Genomic DNA, 19,889 nt, shown 5'->3' on the forward strand with positions numbered 1-19,889 from the left:
CAGCAGTTCAACATCAAACAAGGATTTTAAATGAATACTTGACAAGAAAGTTATATTGCTGAAACTCATTTATGTTAATAGATGGAGGGTTAGCCTTTCTAGATATTATATCAATGCTTAATTGTATGTGAAGAATTCTAAATGGAAAAAATGATAACAAAGGTATTAACTTGCCTCTCAATGGAATTAAACCTTGTAAAGAGCTGGATGAGGAAGGAGAGTTTAATTATTTTAGTTTGACCTGGATTTAAATGTATTGCCCGGAAGTAAAAAAAAATGAGATCACTTGCTACACCACAGATGTGGGTTGACTCCCAGGATGTGGCAGAGGTTTTAAACAGTTATTTTTCACTCAATCTTCACTCAAGAAGATGATGCTTAGTTATCAATTGTATATTACAACGCAGATAATAAAATTCCAAATATCAAAGTGTGTGCAGATATAGTGCTAGCTAGAATAAAGGATCTCAAAAAAAATTAAGCTGGTCCTTATCATATTCACAAAAATGTGCTCAAGGAGATAGAGTTATGTCCTACGAACTACCTGCTTGTATTTTAAACAGCTAACTAGGAATTAAAAGTGCTCACATGAATTAGAGAGAGAAACCCATGTGATAAGAATATTTATAGAGAGAAAGCTTAAAAGCAGGAACAGACAATCCCATTAGTTTGGCATCGGTTATCAGCAAGTTGCTGAAGGGATCATTATTGATATGCTGGGCAACACATTAACAGGGTGACACATTAACTGAAATGGGGCTTTTAGAGAACCCTGAAGCAGTTTCTGGAAATAAAGGTTCTCTGTCATCAGTCTGGTTTACTAATTTACTGAACTGATGGAGAACACTAGCCTGGCTAATACTGAATATTGATTTTTATTAAAATATGAGATGAGACTTGGTTTGTGAGGAAACACTGTATAAAAACAAGATTCACATTCCCTTCATAAAAGATTAACCCATAACCTGATTCACATTTTTAAGATTTTGAAATAAATTAGTAGGGGAGAGAAGAAGAATGTTTTCTGTCTGCTAGCGGAGTCTAGGACAAAGACCATAACTTTAAAATCAGAACTAGGCCATTCAAAGAAGGAAATTCAGAAGAAATTCTTTTTCACAAAAAGTGAGATTGAAGTGTGGATTGGTTTTCCACAACAAAACATAGATGCCAGCTCAATTAATAATTTTAAATTAGAGATTTATAGATTTTTGGTAGCCATAGCTATTCACAAATATGAAGCCCAGGCAGATAGTGGCATATGATAAGCCATGACTACGTTGTGTAGCAGTACAGGTTTGATGAGTTGAATGACCTACCCCTGTTCTATCTGATATTTCTGTTTGTCCAAAAGACAATGAAATAAGATTCAATCCTATGGGATTAGCAAGCAGCATTCAGATTGGATGAGGACCACATTTCATTCACGTTGTCAAATTTTAGTTATTGAAGAGAATGAATCTGAATTGAAAATATTAAACTACAGGCAGCGTTATATGCATTGGTAGATAAAATTCATACCTAGGAAATGTGCTTTAATTTAAAAGTTAACTGGAGATAAACCAAAAATGTCTGTGCACTGCAATGTTAGCATTTTTAAAATCTGTGGTGTAGGAAAAGTACCTAGTTGTTATAATGTATGAATCATTAGAAGTTGATGGTGCATTTTCTTTTATTCATTTACATGATATGGGTGTTACTAGCTAGGCCAGCGTTAGTTATTCATCTCTAATTTCCCTTGAGAATAAAGTGGTGAGATGTCTCCTTGAATCACTGCTGTTCTCGGAATGTCAGTGCACATACAGCACTGTTAGGAATGCAGTTCTGGGACATTGGCCCAGCATCATTGAAGGAATGGAAAAATGTTTCCAAGTCAGGATGCTGAGTGGCTTTGTGGAGAGCTTGCAGTTGAAGCTGCCTGATTTATCCATGACCCCTGTCCTTCTTGATGGTAGAAGCTATGTGTTTGGAAGTTGCTGTTGAAGGGTCCTTTGTGAGTTGATGCTGTGCATCCTGTAGTTGGTACTTAGTATGTCATTGTTGGAGAGAATTAATGTTCAAGATGGTGGATGGAGTGCTTTGTCTTGGAGGATGCCACGCTTCTTGAGTGTTGCTGGAGTTAACACTCATCCAGAGAAGTTGGGAATATTTCATCACACTCCTGATTTGTGTCTTGTAGATGGTGGACAAACTTCATGGAATTTGGCAATGAGTTGCTTGCTGCAGAATCCCTAGCCTTTTACCTGTTCTTGTAGGCACTGTATTTATATAGCTGGTCCAATTCAGTTTCTGGTCAATGACAACCCTCAGGATATTGATAGTGGGGTAATGTGCATAGGATGTCAGTGGGAAATAATTAGATTCTCTTTTGTTTGAGATGTTCATTTCCTGGCGCTTCTGTCGTGCAAATTTTACTTGCCACTTATCAGCTAGATGTCATCCAGTTCTTACTATATATGGACATGGACTCGTTAAATATCTGAGGCATTGTGAATACTGTAATCATTAGCTTCTGATCTTGGAAAAAGGTTATTGATGAAGATGGTTGGGTCTAGGACATCACCCTGAGGAATTCTTGCAGTAATGTCCTGGGATTGATATGATTGATTTGTAACAACCACAACCATCTGTCCTGTAATTCCCAATGACCCCCCATTTTACTCAATCTCTTTTTCGTCATACTCAGTCAAATGCTGCCTTGAGATCAAGAGCAATCGCTTTCACCTCCAACTTGGTATTCAATCCTTTTGTTCATGTTTAGAACAAGACAGTAATGGGAGCTGAGTATCTCTGCCAGAAACTAAACTGAGCAGGTTTTTGTTGAGCAAGTGCTATTTGACAGCATTGTTATTGAAGACTTCCGTCATCTTACTGATGATTGAGAGTAGGTTGATGGGAGGAAAATTGGCTAGATTGGATTTGGACAAAGACATACCTGGACAATTTTCCTCATTGCTAAGTATATGCCAATGTTATAGCTGTACAGAAACAGCTAGGAGCATGGCAAAAACAGGAGCACAAGTCTTCAGCACTGTTGCCAGAATGTTGTCAGGACCCGTAGCCACTGCAGTATCTAATGTCATCAGTAGTTTCTTCATATCACGTGGAATGAATTGGATTGGCTGAAGACTGGCATCTGCACTGCTGGTCACTGCCAAAGCAGGCCAAGGCGTCTCAACCACTTGGCACTTCCGGCTGCAGATGGTTTCAGATGCTCCAGCCTTGTTGTTTACACTGAGATGCTGGGCTGCCCCGTCAATGAAGATGGGGAAATTAGTGGACCCTCTTCTGCCTTTTCATGGAGAAAACAGGACTGCAGAGCTTGGCTCTAATTTGTCGGCTGGTTGATCACTTAGCCCTGCCTACCGCATGCTGCTTTCATTGTTTGGCATGCAGGTAATCCTGAGTTGTAGCATCACCATGTTGGACCTCATTTTTCATTGCGCCTGTTGCTGCTGCTGGCATGTCATCCTCTCTCTTAAGTGAACCACTGACCATCCACTACAGTGGTAATGGTAGAGTGAGGAATGTGTCAAGCCATGAGGATACAGATTGTGATTGATTACAATTCTGCTGCTGCTGATGTTCCATAGCATCTCATGAATGCTCAGTTTTTAACTACTAGATTTGTTTCTAATCTATCTTATTTAACAAGGAGGCACGGTAGCTCAGTAGTTAGTGCTGCTGCCTCACAGCGCCAGGCACACAGGTTTGATTCCAGCCTCAGGCGGCTGTCTGTGTGGAGTTTGCACATTCTTCCCATGCCTGTGTTTCCTTTGGGTGCTCCAGTTTCCTCCCACAGTCCAAAGATGCAGGTGAGGTGGATTGCCTGTGCTAAATTGCCCATAGTGTCCAGGGATGTGTAGCTAGGTTGATTAGCAATGGGACATGGAGGGTTACAGGGATAGTATAGGGGATGTGGGTCTGGGTTGGATGGTCTTCAGAGGGGTGGTGACTTGATGGGCTGAAGGGCCTGCTTCCACAGTGTTGGGATTCTGTGATTCTAGTGCCACAAATTGAGCTAGAAGATTGCCTCAATATGAAGGAAGGGGCATTGTCTCCACAAGGACTGCGGCAATCATTCCTATCAATGCTGAAAAGGGATAGATGTAAAAGCAACATGTAAGTCGTGAGAGTGAGATCAAGTAAATTTTCCCTCCTGTTAGTTTTCTCACGATGTGCTGCAGACACAGTCGAACTGCATGTCCTTTAGGACTCAATCAGCCCACTCAGTAGTGAAGCTGCCAAGACAATTTCAGTGCTGAACATTGATGTTCCCCCAGTCATACATTCTGTGCCCCTGCGACTGTCAGGGGGTGGGGGAGAGTGGTTTCTGATTCATCAGCTGAAGGGTGCTCAGTCAGTGATCATCAGCAGGAAATCTCCTTGCCCACTTTTGACCAGACGTCATGGGTCTGGAGTCAGCATTGAGGAATCACAGAGTAACTTCCTCCTGACTGTATAACAGTGTTGCCACTGCTGGTGGGTCTCTGCTGCCAGTGGGACAGGTCATGCTGAGGCACAGTGATGGCAGTGGCTGGAATTTGCCTATATGGTATGATTTTGTGTGTATGACTGTTGCTTGACTGGTCTGTGGGATCAGCTGTCCTATCTTTGACAGAAACTCCCAGATGGTAGGAAGATGACTTTGCCATTAACATTTCTGGTACATAGCCTAATGCCAAGTGATCCATCCATTTTCATTCCTTTTATTAGACTTCAAAGCAGTTTAATACAACTGAATGGTTTGCTAAGCCATTTCAGAGGGTGTTTCAAAGTTGTCCATGCGCAATATGTCTGGAGTCACATGTGGGTCAAACCAGGTAAGGATAGCAGATTTCCATCTATAAAGGTCATTAGTGAATGAGATGGGTTTTTGTGACAATCAACAGTGGTTTCGTGGTCACAATGAGATCAGGTTTGAATTTCAGATTTATTAATTGTATCTAAATTCTACCAACTGCTGTGGAAGTCAATCCCAAGAGCATTTGCCTATGCCTTTCAATTATAGTGACAGGAGGCTATTATTAATGAAGCTTAATTTATATTACCAAAGTGATTAGATACGAATGACATGATGTCTGTAAACATCTCAGTCTCTCTTCTGGAGTTTTTGATTATGTTGTAAATAGTTTGTAAGCATTAGTTCCTGCAATGGACTTGAAGAGCTGTGCTTTTTACTTAGAAAAACAGATTTCAATAAGATTTCTTTGAGGGCATTAGGATAAGGAAAGATTTCAACTCCATGTGGATAGGTTATTTAAGCTAGATGGTTAAACAGGATGATTTTAACTTACACAGTAGGATCAGGTTAGAGTAAATGTTAAAAATTATTTCTTCTGAGAGCTGTCAACCCCAGTATCCAGGTGCTGCAGAGAGCAAATGTTCAAAAGAAAGAAACTTGTTTTTGTGCAGTTTTCACAACCTCAAGAATTTCCAAAGCACTTTACAGTCAATGTAGTATTTCTGAAGTGAAGCCACTTTTGTTATATAGGAAACAGAATTTATACTTAGCAAGTTTCTACAGAAGCAATGAGATAATTCTCAAGCAATCCATCTTAATAATCAAATGTAACTATAATAATAATAGAGGTGTGGTTGACGAATGCATTTTGGTCAGGACATTAGAGAGATCCCCCTTGTTCTACATTTAATATTGCCTTGGCATCTTTTACTTCCACCTAAACAGCAAATGAAGTTTCAGGTAAACGTTGCAAGGTAAATTAGCGTGCTGTGGTATCAGCCTAGAGGTTTTCCACAGTCTTTTACTTTGGGACTTGAAAGTAGATTTTTCTGACTGAATGTCTGGAGTGCTGTCTCAGAGAGACAATGATTGATGTCAATGTGTTCCTAGCAAGGGAGCTATGCCTCCCAGTCAGTAAACGTCTGAGGCTTGTTCCGTCATCAATGTCATTGGAAAGGACTTGCCTAAAAATTTTTCTTAAACTGGCCAAAGATGATTTCCCTACCTTTCTGCCTCTTTCAGAACATATTTGGCTGAAGTGTGTGGATACAGAGGTGGGCAAGGGTGAGCTGGGGAGATGACAACAGATATGATGCAGAAATCGTGCCATGCAAATGTAGAATATTCTTAATTTACCAGATTTACTTTTTTCTGCCCTTCATTTCCATATATTCACTCAGTTTCCCTTTTACGTACATGTGTAGGTGCACGTGCAAATAAATTCATGACAACTTTTGGTTATGAGTAAATGTCTGTACATGTATAAGTTTGGAGGTCAGCTTTATGAAAATGTGTATGAGAATTTCTGTGTTTCTATATTAATATGTATGTACAGGGTTATGTGAATATACATTTGTGAAAAGTCAGTCAGAGTCAATTCTGCTATATTAGTTATTTAAAAAGTGAGCTTTGTCCTATTATTTGCATATTGCCTGCATCAGTAGCTGCAATGGCACAAATTTTAATACTCTGAGGTCAGTCTACCCATAGCAAACAGGAAGCTGCAAATGTTCCACCAATGTCCCTGTAGAAATAACCTGCTAATGAAACAGTACTGCAACATCCCTTGGCACTAGTAACTTAGTGAATAACTCCCATAGGTCTACTGCAGCTGTAGTCATTGGTAACTCCACATTGACCAGAAACTAATTGCTGAGCCACATCACTGCCAAAGGGAAGGCAATTTTAAATTATATCCTCACATATTGTGAATGATAACTGATACTGCAGTTTGAGGGGTATCTAACACTGTGATGAGGCAAGATGATCACAGTTTGGTTTCACAGTTTATGATGTCAGTTTTACACATGAATCTTTGAATGTAGAGGACAAGTTGAGAAGGTAGTCTTTTCTTAAAAAAAAACATCTGAGCTCTTTAGGTTTCCATATATAGGTATAATGAACAAAATCAAGAGAGTTACACACTTTATTAACCTTCAGTCAAGCTTCAGGGAAATTAGTGAATTTTGCTGGAGTAAGCAAGGAGAAACTGGTTCTCACTTGTTATGATAGCAGTAATTGTCACTGGATATGTTTCTTGGGAAATATTGGTTCAAATTTCACTACAGCAGCTGGGAGATTTTAAATTCAGTTAATTAGTGAGCCTAGAATAAGTTTTATTTTCATTAGTAATAATCCTGAAACTTCTGAATTGGTACAAAAATCTAAATGTTTCACCTGTGTTCTTCTAGGGAGAAAATCAACCTTTCTCGTCTGACCTGGTTTCCAAACCTAAGAAAATGTGGTTTAGAGAACTACAGCAAGGAACAGACCTTTTGGTCCCAGGATGGGACCATTCACCACCGCAGATTCACCGACGATGATTAGCCACTGCCCTTTGACCACCGAATTTTGAATATTGGTGGTAGCGTTTGCTTGTTTTAATAACCATTTATTTTTGTTAATAGAATTTTTTTTTTAATTTAACAATGTTTAAAATGTTAGAGAGCAAGCATATCTAAACTATATAAAATTGTCGTTATATTGGTTAAGGTAGTGTTTGCGTTGTTTCCGTAACAACTTATTTTCGTTACAGGAGAGTTTTTTTTTAAGCTTGTATTTTTAAAATATATTTCCTTTTGCTGGTTAAAGTTTGTAATTCATTTTTATATATAAACCAATAAAATGATATTTATTTTACCTCTTTTTTTTATCAATATGTAGTATGTAGTTGTATAAATAAAGTGGACTGAGAAGTATGAAAGAACAGACGGCAGGGAAAACAATCAGTACATATATATATATATTTCCAGTGGTAAATAGTTTCCAGAGGTCAAACGACCCCAGTGGAGAAACGCTGGTGGAGAACTGGCAGTGGCTAATCATCGGTGGCAAATCTGCCGTGGCGACTCGTCACCAACCCTTTGGTCCAACTCGTCCATGTTGACCAGATATCCTAACCTATTCTAGTCCTTTTTGCCAGCACCCGGCCCATATCCCTCGAAACCCTTCTTATCCATATATCCATCCAGATGCCTTTTAAATGCTGCAATTGTACCAGCCGCCACCACTTCTTCTGGCAGCTCATTCCATACAAGCACCACCATCTACGTGAAAATGTTTCCCCTTAGGTCCCTTTTATACCTTTCCCCTCTCACCCTAAACCTATGCCCTCTAGTTCTGGACTTCCCCACCCAGGGAAAAGACTTTGTCTATTTATCCTATCCATGCCCCTGTTTTTTTTTACTGTTACTCCTACCAAAATGGATGACATCACATTTACTAACATTGTATTCCAACTGACCGACCCTTGCCCACTCACTTAAAGTAACTATGTTCCTTTGCATGTTTCACAGTTCTCTGCACACTTTGCTTTGCCACTCATCTTAGTGTCATCTGCAAATTTTGACACTCTACACGTGGTCCCCAACTCCAAATTATCTATATAAATTGTGAATAATTGCTGTCCCAATACAGATTCCTGAGGCACACCACTAATTACTGATTGCCAACCAGAATAGCACTCATTTATCACATACTTTGCTTCCTTTTAGTCAACCTATCCTTTATCCATGCTAATACTTTACCCATATGCCATGCATCTTTACCTTATGTCACAACCTCTTGTGTGGCACTTTGTCAAAAGCCTTTTGGAAATCTAGGTGCACTACATCCACTGGGCCCCCATTGTCCACCTTGCTCATAATGTCTTCATAGAATTCTAAAAGATTTGTTACACATGACCTGCCCTTCATGAACCCATGCTGCATCTGCCCAATGGGACAAATTCTATCTAGATGCCTTGTTATTTCTTCCTTGATAACAGACTCAAGCATCTCCCTCACTGCAGAAGTTAAGCTAACCAGTCTATAATTCCCCATCTTTTGTCTACCTCCCTTTTTAAACAGTGGCATCACATTTGCTGTTTTCCAATCTGCTGGAACTCCCCTAGAGTCTAGCAAATTTTGGAAAGTTATCACAAGTGCATTTACTATTTCTCCCACCATCTCTTTTAGTATCCTGGGATTCCATCAGGGCTAGGAGACTTGTCTAAACTTTGTTCCATTAGTTTGCCCAACATTACGTCTTCTGTAATAATAATTGTTTCCAGGCCCTCACCTACTTTCATCTCTTTGTCAATTGACTGGCATGTTATTCATATCTTCCATTGTACATACTGACACAAAATAGCCATTCAATGCCTCAGCATTTCATCATTTCTCATAATGAAATGCCCTTTCTCATCCTCTGAAGGACCAACATTTACTTTAGCCACTTTTTTGTTTTATATATTTATAGAAGCTTTTGCTATCTGTCTTTATACTCTGTGCTAGTTTTTTGTCATGTTCTATCTTACTTTTCTTTGTACTCTTTTTGTGGCTTTCTGTTGATCTTTTAAAGTTTTCCCAAGCTTCTAGTTTCTTACTGATCTTGACCATTTTGTATGCCTTCTCTTTCAATTTGAAAGCCTCCCTGTTTTCCTTAGACATGCATGGCAGATTACCCCTTTTCTTAGAGTCTTTCCTTTTCACTGAGATATTCTTTTGCTGAACGCTTTGAAAAATTGCTTTAAAAGTCCTCCACTGCTCGTCAATTGTTCCACCATAAAATCTTTCCAGTCAACTTTAGCCAAGTCCTCCCGCATTCTGTTGTAGTCCACCTTGTTTAAGCACAGGACCCTGTATTGAATTTTATCTTTACACTCTCCATCTGTATTCTAAATTCAACTGTACTGTGATTGCTCCTTCCAAGAGAATCCCTAACTATGAGGAATTTCAAACACCTAATCCCTGCCAAACATCAGGACCACTAGTGGATTTCTAGCCCACTGAAATCTCCAGCAGACCTTTCCATAACTCTTTGCCATCTGGCTCTTCTGAACAAACAGAGTGAGTGAGATTGATCAAATACTATCCTTATCAAAGGAAGGATTTCAAATTAAAGGGACCTTGGCTGTGGTATAAATGGTTTACCTTATCATGGATTTTTAAGGCTACAGCAACCTCAGTAATGAGGAGGACTCCTGTGAAGACTGCTCCCTGAGTCTCAGCCTCTTACCTTTAGGTCCTGCTCTGGAATCTGAGGATCTATAGGGAGGTGGTCTTTCTCAAAGATTGTCAGGAGGAGATCAGCCTTGCAAAGCAGACATGGATGGAAGTGAGTAAGTCATTCCAATCTGGAGACCATACACAATGTGATTCCAGGAACTCAGAACAGCAAGAAAGGCGAGTGATGACACACTCTCAGGTGTTAAGCCACAGTAATGGTCTGTGCTGCACCACTCAGAGCTAAACACCATGGTCCCTATATCCTTCTCTCTCCAGGTGCCTTCTCACATGCACATCTGAATAGCTAACGTTTGCACTTATCCCTTTCCCTCTCATACCTGTACTTGACAGTGACCATCCTCAATTGCAGTCCTTCCCTCATTTCCACATAGTCCATTTCATACACTCCTTGTAGGAGAAGAAAATACACAGCATTGGGAAGAGACAGAGACTCTAGTAACAGACACTCTGATGTCAGTTGCAAGTAGTGTGTACCCACACACAGAGCTACTGGAGATATAGTAACCTTGATCATTGCTGTTAGAGCGATAGAGAGCTCCCAGTCCTTAATGACAGAATTAAAATTCTACAACTCACATGCTCAATAACTTGTTTTCAACACCAAATGATATCTTGCAATATAGTTTTTAGGGACTAATTTTCTCTTCATGCAGTTGCTGTAGTGCATGGACCATGTGAACAATGAATCCTCAGAGGAGCTCATTCCTTTTGAAGATGAACAACCACAGGACTAATGCTTTTCGAGCATTAGCTCAGAAGCTTGCAATTCACTGGGACCAGATAGTTGGGTTTTCTTTTAAATCCTTATACTTCAAAGATGGGGAAGATCAGATAGTGGTGGCAGTGGATACACAGTATCAGGAGGCATCACTTTCCCTGGGCTTTGCTCAGCTGAAAACAGATCTTGTACTCCAGGGATCATGAATGAAAAGGAGAATACTTGAGGAACAGCAAAGAATGCATAATACGTTCCGACAAAACATTAAAGTAGAATCATCACGTTTGTGGAAAAACTTAGGGGATGCATTACATCCATGGCTTTGAAGTTGCATCTTCTCACATTGATACAGTGGCAAACTGTTTGGCAATCAAATGCATCCGTGCTTTGAACATAGCCCTTAATACTTTAGTTGTCGATATATCTACCTTAAATAGAATGAGAGATAGCTTTGATCTTACAATGCTATACTGATCTTCCACAAAGTGCTGTCTGACAAACTGCTGGTAGTGAAGTGTAACTGGACCATGTGAGAAAGATGATGGCAAAAAGAGGTGGGAAAGTGAGAGCTCCATTCACTTTTCACCGGTTTGCTATTCACGACTATCCAATAACCAGCTTTCTGCCTCGATCCCAGTGCGCGACGTAGCTCCTGCAAAGGAAGAGCTACCTGAGGCAGGGTCCTCACAGGTTCAAAACCCCAGAACAAGCCATTGGCCAATAGCATTTCAGCAGTCAAGAAGCATCTCTGTATCACAACACAGACACAGATATCACAAGAAGGAAAGGGAAAAATAAAGATTTGTGTTTGCATTAAGATATGCACATGATTGTTCAAGAAAATGTTATTGGGGAGTTTCTGTCCTTTACATGAATCACAAAAATTTTACTTCTTTGCATCATTTTCCTGTCTTGGCCATTTTTGTCTGTTTATCTTTTAAATTATTGGCGAAGATTTGTCAGGGAGATATGCAAAGGACAGTTGCCTGTTTGCCAGACTGCTTCGCATCAGTGGCATCATTGTGGAAAAGCAGGAAGAGTATTTAGTGAATTTAGTTCTGGCATTGGTGCACTGGTGTAACCCATATATGTTAATAAATGCATCTCTGACATTGTGGACAACAGATAAATAGTTGATGTTGCATTGTCACCGTAATTTTCCTCTTGCTCCTCCTCCACCTTGGAATCACTCACAGATAAACCTTATGCTTCCTATAGGTCTCGACTTCACTGCTGCACAATGTTGGGCAGATTACTACACACTGCAAGAGTTATGGACATCTCAGCAGTGCTTACTAAAGGGCCTTTCAGATATATGTACACATCTAAAGTCTACTTTCAAAGTATTGATGAAAACAGCAATGGTCTTCACACTAAATAATGGGGAATAGTACTGGACTCAATCCTCAAATTTGATAATCAAATATTCCGCATTTCCTGTCTCTTAGTTAATTTTACATCAATCACTCCTCCCTATGGTCGTCACAATTACAAGCATGTCAACGAATAATATTTTATCATGCACCTTTTGAAAACCATCAACTGCACTACCCTTTCCATTACTTCATTGAAAAGTTATTCAAACAAGGTTTTTGACTTAACAAATCCATGAAAGTTTTCATGTCTTAAATCATATTTTTGCAAGTGACAATGAATTTTGACTAGGATTAAAGTCTTAGAGTTAAGCCCACCACTTATTAGCTTGTATTAGCTCAGGTAATGCCTTACTTTTTTTAAAGACAGGGTTGTAACACCCCTAAATGAATTGAATTGAAAGATTGATTGTCACTTGCAGTTTATAGTGAATAATACAGTAACGTACAGTGAAAAGCTTCAACTGTCACCAGGATTTGACACCATTTCACGTTGTTTAAGAATAAAATAAGTAAAAATATATGATTGAAAGAGAGTCTATCTTTATTCTACTGCCTTCACCATGTGCCCTGAGTCGGTTCACCAGAAATACCTGCACCGCCACCACCTCGCCAAGCCCACCTCTGTAAGACTTAGGCACCATCTCTTTGCCTCTAAGCCCACCTTGCTGACATTGAGTCCCATTGTAGAACCTATACTCACCCCACAACCAGGAGTCCCTGGCTCCATGGCCAGGCCATGAGTCCCTGCTCTGGGCCTACTGCAACCAGAAGTCCCTGACCCCATGGCCAGGACATGAGTCCCTGCTCTGGGCCTACTGAAACCAGGAGTCCCTGGCTCCATGGCCAGGCCACGAGAATCTGCTCTGGGCCTACAACAACCAGGAGACCCTGGCTCCATAACCAGGCCATGAGACCCCGTGCTGGGCCTACTATAACCAGGATTCCTTGGCTCCATGGCTGGCCACGAGACCCTGCTCTGGGCCTACTGCATCCTTGGCTGGGCCAGGCCACCACTGCACCAAGAGTCCAGTCTTCGACTGCTGGGAGTCTGATGCCACTCCGCTCATGGCCTGCTCTTACCACCATGCCAATGCTGCCAACTAAAGAAAAGAAAAACAAAAGGAAAAGAGCAGAAGTGAAAATAAAATAAAAAGAAAGCATATGAGAGTGCATGAGCCCCATGCATTGCTCCCATATATAAGGAAAATTGGAAAGTTATGGCCAGATACTTAATAAATTTCACCCTTGATTGCCTCCCAATTTTGACTGGGTATTAGTTCTGCGTGGAGCACTTTGAAGCTTTTAGTTACCTTCTCTTTATTTTTATACCATATATGTCTCTACAACTTCCTCGTTTTTTTGTGAAACTGGCAGCAACACATATTTAATTCAGACAGGTGCAAAATACTCAACTAATATCTCACCAATTCCATCTGCCCCCACAAGACAATCTTCTTTATAGCCTATAATTGTCCCTACTCTTCCTTTGCCTACTCTTTAACTATCTATAAATATAAAATGCTTTTAAGTTCCTTTTTGTGTGACTTGCTAATCTATTCTTGTATGTCACGATGCCCTCTTTCAGTTCTCCCCTGTACCTTTTGAATTCGGCTTGATTCAGCTCGGCTCTCTGCAAACCTCCCGACGTTCTGCAGAAGAGTAATACCAGACGCAAAATGTTAACTCTGTTTCTCTTTCCACAGATGCTGCTTGACCTGCTGAGTTTCTCCAGCATTTTCTGTGCTTAATTTACATTTCCCATTGGAATGCTTTTGACAAGTTGTTCATAATGAACAGTTATTTTCATGTTAACTATAGAAACCTGGTGAATGTTTTATAGAGTCATAAAGCACAGAAACAGACCCTTTGGTCCAACATCTTAATCTGACCTAGTTCCATTTGCCACTATTTAGCCTATATCCCTCTAAAACCTTCCTGTCCATCCAGATGCATTTAAAATTTGTAACTGTACCAGTCTTCACCACTTCCTCTGGCCACTCATTCCATGCACACACCACCCTCTGTGTGAAAATTACCCCTCAGTTCCTTTTTAAATCTTTCTCTTCTCACCTTAAACATATGTCCTCTAGTTTTGGACTCCCCCAACCTAGGGAAAAAGATCCGAGCTAATCATTCTCGTCATGATTTTATAAACCTCTATAAGGTCACTCCTCAGCCTCCAATGCTCCAGGGAAAAAAGCTCCAGCCTATTCAGCCTCTCCATTTAACTCAAACCCTTCAGTCCCAGCAACGTCCTTGTAAATCCTTTCTGCATCCTCTCAAATTTAACAATGTCCTTCCTGAGCAACCAGAACTGTATGTAGTATTCTGCAAGTTGCATCGCTAATATCCTGTACAGCTGCAACATGTTATCCCAACTCCCATTCCTGAAGAAGGGCTCATGCCCGAAACGTCAATTCTCCTGCTCCTTGGATGCTGCCTGACCTGCTGCGCTTTTCCAGCAACACATTTTCAGCTCTGATCTCCAGCATCTGCAGTCCTCACTTTCTCCTGTTAGTGCAGGGATGCTTGCCTATTCCCTGATTACTATGGCCACTGCATTTCTCCAATTGCCCCCTGTCACGACATCATCACCTGCCATATTGATGGCACTAATCCATACTCTCATGAGGTTTCAACACTGCAGTATTCGGAACTGATAGCTGGTTTAAGAATCTTGCACCCCTGGAGGTTTCCTGCAATGTGTGCCTCTTCCAAACCTGCAATAGTCACCCATTTATTTTCCTCTTAGAAATAGTGCACTTCAATGTAATTTGTGATCAATGCAGCTGAGAGGTGGAATAAGATTAATAAAAATCTTTCAGTTGCTCATATCGGTAGTAATCACTTCAAAATTCAAGGCAAATGCAGAGGAATATTCATAAGTTTTGTCATTCTGATAAGATAGTAATTACTTTGAGCTCATAACAAAAATATATTTAAGCGCCACTACATCAGATTCAGTCATATCTCATGATTAGTAAAAGAATGAAATTCAAAAGAACTTAACAGTAATATAGGCTTAATTCTTCTTGTTCATTTTGCACATTTACATGTAAGTCAGTATAAATGTCAAATGAATGTCTTTTGCACTTGTGAAAATACAACAGCAAAGAACCGCAAAAAAGCAGTTATTGACGTTCAATACAACGGCTCAACACACAGAGGATTAAAACTTAACATCAATTCACATTGTCAGTTTCTAACCTCAGAAGACAGCAGCTACCTCGCTGAACCCTTTAACTTTTGCAAGCTTTTATGTGCAATTTCAGCAAATATCTCAACTCTTCGGCAATTTAGGTATCAGTGTTGTTGCAGTAGGAAGTAACTACCTTAAAAAAGAAGCCATAACAATAATAATAATCATATAATCATTTTTCATCTTTATTCATTGGATATATACAACATTGACTGGGCAAACATTTATTGCCCGTCCCCAATTACCCTTGAGATACGGGAGTGAGCTGGCTCCTTGAATTGCTGCAGTCCGCGTCCTGTACAGAGTTTTTTTGGATGGAGTTCCAGAATTTTGGCCCAATGACACAGAAAGAACAGCAATACACCTCCAAATCAGGATGGTGCATGACTTGGAGGGAAACTTACAGCTGGTGATGTTTCTATGTGTCTGCAAACCTTATCCCTCTCGATTTGGCAACTGTTGTCAAAAGAGATCTTGTCGGACAAATCAATGTGACCTAACAAATCAATTCTTCCCACAGTTATGTCAATGACTGAAGTTGTTCTTGCATTAAAGATCAAACAATAAAACTGTTGAAAAATTAGAGGCAATTTTCCTTGTAAGGAAACAGAAAGAGATTGATGCAAAAATTCCTGTACAAGATCTAACTACTGAAATATCAGGTTATTGTGGATGTTTATTGGCCTCTCATTCACTCAATAGCCTCGCAGCAGTTTCTGCAGTGAATTTGTTCTCCTGTGTTTCCAGTACCTTTACATAATTATCCATCTAGACTGAGTGCTAACATTTATTAATTTACAGTAATTTGTGACGTGGATTAAGTACAATTTTGAGTTATATTACCATGCAATTCAGAAAGGGAGTTCAGAGAGGCAGTTTATGATAACTTTCATTTGCTTACATGTTGGATAGAACCTAGAAGCAATAAAGAGTAAACGAAATGTGAACACAACTTCAAAATTCTGTCATGGGCTACTTTTCCTCAATAACAGTGATAAAAAGAAATGACAACTTCCACATTTATAACATATTTAATGAAATGAAACATCCCAAGTGGCTATCCAGATGCATTATAAAACAAAAATCGTACTCAGCCACATAAGGAAATATTAGGTCAAAAGGCCAAAACATTTGGTCAGACTGGTAGGTTGTATGGAATCTCTTGAAGGAGGAAACTGAGGTGTAGACTCAAAGGGTGTGGGAAGGCTATTCCAAAGCTCAGGGTCTAGTGATGAAGCGTTTAAAAAGATGATATGTTCAAGAGGCCAGAATTATATGAGCACAAAGTTGGGGGGATGGTTACAGGGCTGGATCAGATTGCAGCTTACAGAGATTTGAAGAGATTTGAAAATAAGATGTGAATTTTAAAATCAAGGCATTGCTTAAACAGCTGCCAATGTAGGTCAGAACAGATCGGGGTGAAAAGGGATTGAGATTTATGCAAGTTAAGACATTGGCAGCAGAGTCTAAATCGCTGACGGTTTCCAGGAAGTGTTAGAATCAGTAGCTAAGGAATTAGTTTGGACTAGGGCCAAAAATCATTGTTTCATGTATGAATGTTCAGCCTGTTTAGCAATTTTGGTTTCTGTTCTTTTATTTGATAGAATGTATTGATTTGAACTCGACTAGCCATCTAATTTTATGTTCTTTAATGTACGATATGCAGTTCTGTGTCTGACCCAGCACCCAATAAAACACAAGCAGTTGAATTGAAACATATTGCCATGTGAAGTATCCAATAGGCTGAAAGAAATCTATTGACACAATGAACATTATATTATATTGTGTAGTAATAATTCCACTCCTCTTTTCTAACAGTAATATTACTGCCAACAATTCTTTAGTTAGCAGAAGAAATACTGCCTATGGTGTTACCAAATGGGATTAAAGTATTAGCTGATGGTAACAATAATATTTTTAGCACCTTTTATGTTGTCAGTATTGAATTTAGCACTACTTTAATAATAGGAATGATGCTAATTGCTTTATCTAATGATAATAATAATGTTTTACAAGCTTTATTTGATTTTAGGTGTAACATTGCCAGTCCTTGACGTAAAGCAGTAGAAGTCACCATAGTCCTACTCTCTCATTAGAAACGGATGGTTGGTGGTGGTATAAACTGAGGATCATCACACCTCAAGCAAGGGGAGAGGTTGAGAAGGAGAATCATTCACAGTAACCTCATAAATAACACACACACATAAATATTAACCACGCTTTGCTCATCTATCTTACACAGTTTATTCAAAATATCATCTTGGACCCTTCAGAAACTGTGTTGAAGTGAACTCTTTCAAATCATTTTCTGTATTAGGAACTCCCAACCACAGTTTGACTTTTGTCATCTTTCTCTTTCCATTTGATTGTGCAACTGAGGTTTTATTTAAGGCTGGAGGAATAGCTGAGGCCCAACTGTCCAACGTATCCCAGGAAGGAATACAAAACTACCTCGTGAGGACAGCCAGTGTGGGAACTGAACCCATGCCACAAGGCACTATCTCTCTATTGCAAACTAGCCATCAGCTAGCTATGGCCTTCCCAGTACCTCATCCCCACCTGCCTATTTATCTCTCAATTCCCTACCCCTACATTGCTGATGAAGAGCTTATGCCCAAAACATTGATTCTCCTGCTGCTCGGATGCTGGCTGACTTTCTGTGCTTTCCCACACCACACTTTTTGACTCTGATCTTCGGCATTTGCAGTCCTCACTTTTTCCCTGAGCTAACCAATCCCTAACCTGTGATAGTAACAACATGACCATTCTTAACCAAATGACACTATTTTAACAGTACTTCCCTCATGTTGATAACAATTTTGAGTGTTTAACATAAAGACAGTAAAATAAATATATATCATGTTCTCCTTTCCCTTTTTTCACATTTTTCTGCTTGCTTTCATTTCCTTCTGGCTGTCCTCACGAGGTAGTTTTGTATTCCTTCCTGGGATACGTTGGACAGTTGGGCCTCAGCTATTCCTCCAGCCTTAAATAAAACCTCAGTTGCACAATCAAATGGAAAGAGAAAGATGACAAAAGTCAAACTGTGGTTGGGAGTTCCTAATACAGAAAATGATTTGAAAGAGTTCACTTCAACACAGTTTCTGAAGGGTCCAAGATGATATTTTGAATAAACTGTGTAAGATAGATGAGCAAAGCGTGGTTAATATTTATGTGTGTGTATACATGTTTGAACTTTTATACAGATATGATAGTTTCATATGCATATGTATATGTGCTTCACTAGCTTAGGTTATTTATTGGACCCCTCATGTACAAGACATCTTGAAAGTACACCATGAAGCAGAGTAATGGACATCAAATATGTCATATTGGATTTGGAGGATTTGAAAAGACAGTCAAACAAAATGGATTTTTAAAGGCAGGAAGCGAAGACCAACTATAAGGAAATTTTAGGAAACTTTTTTTCTATGGGGGCGGTCTGAAAGATAGTTCTCTGGAGGTGGAACATTCAGGAAGCAAACAGTCATCAAATCAGAGGATCAGAAGATTCAGTCTCGAATTTCTCAGATAGTGCAGTGATGATTTGGTAGGTTTTGAAAGATGACAAAAATCTTGAAATTAATTTCTGCTTCTGCTCTGGTCTTGTTGATATCACAATTTAACATCCATGAGTGGCTCAGTGGCACAGTGGTTAGCATTGCTGCCTCACTGTGCCAGGGATCCAGGTTCTATTCCAGCCTCAGGTGACTGTCTGTGTGGACTTCACAGCTTTCCCTGTGTCTGCGGGGGTTTCCTCCCACAGTCCTAAGATGTGCAGGTTAAGTGGATTTTCCTTGGGAAATGCAGGGATAGTGTTGTGAGTCTGGGTGGGATGCTCTGTGGAGGGTTTGTGCAAATGGCCTCACTACAGGGATTCTATCATTCACATTCCACCAACATTTATGTGAACACAAGAGAAGGAGCCCCAGACGTCTGCTGGATTAGCTGGAAATGATGGAGGCATGAAAAAGCTTGAGCAGCAATCTTGTATATCGCTGCTTGCTTAGGTGCTAGAAACAGCTGAGCAGAATGGCCTGAGATTTGCTGACAGTGAGTTGCAGAAACGTTTGTCTCCTCTAGGTCTAGTTTCTTTTTAATTCCTTCTCAATGCTGACAAAGCCAGCTTGCTGTTGTCTCTATCTGTAGAGATTGATTTGCATTAAAAAACAAATACATATTGCGGAATTAATTTATAGGTGTTCATTTATGGATAGAGGTAACGTTGATAAAGGAGTTGCACTGATACTCTGCCTTAAATGGCTTCCAGACATCCCTAGCCACCTTTCAATGAAATACTTCTGAAGTGTAATTACTGTGGGAAATGCAAGAGCCAGTTTGAACACAGCAAGTCCTTGCAGATGGAAATGATATCATGATTAAATAGTCAATTTTTTAGGAGGTTGATGGAGTGATATATATTGGGCAGGACACCAAGGCTAACTCCTCTGCACTGCTTTGAAATAGTCACTGAGATATTTTACTTTCACTGTATAGGTCCAATGTGGGCCTCCAATTCTCCATCTCATCTGAAAGGTCCTTCCTCAGTAAACAGGCATGTACGTCTGAAGTCCTGAAGGACATTGGTGAATGTTTTATCAATAAAATTAGCATCTTGCACAGTTTG

The sequence above is a fragment of the Chiloscyllium plagiosum genome, unplaced genomic scaffold (genome assembly GCF_037043375.1).
Source record: "Chiloscyllium plagiosum isolate Xiang-an unplaced genomic scaffold, Cpla_swu_hap1 HiC_scaffold_31, whole genome shotgun sequence".
NCBI lineage: Eukaryota > Metazoa > Chordata > Chondrichthyes > Orectolobiformes > Hemiscylliidae > Chiloscyllium > Chiloscyllium plagiosum.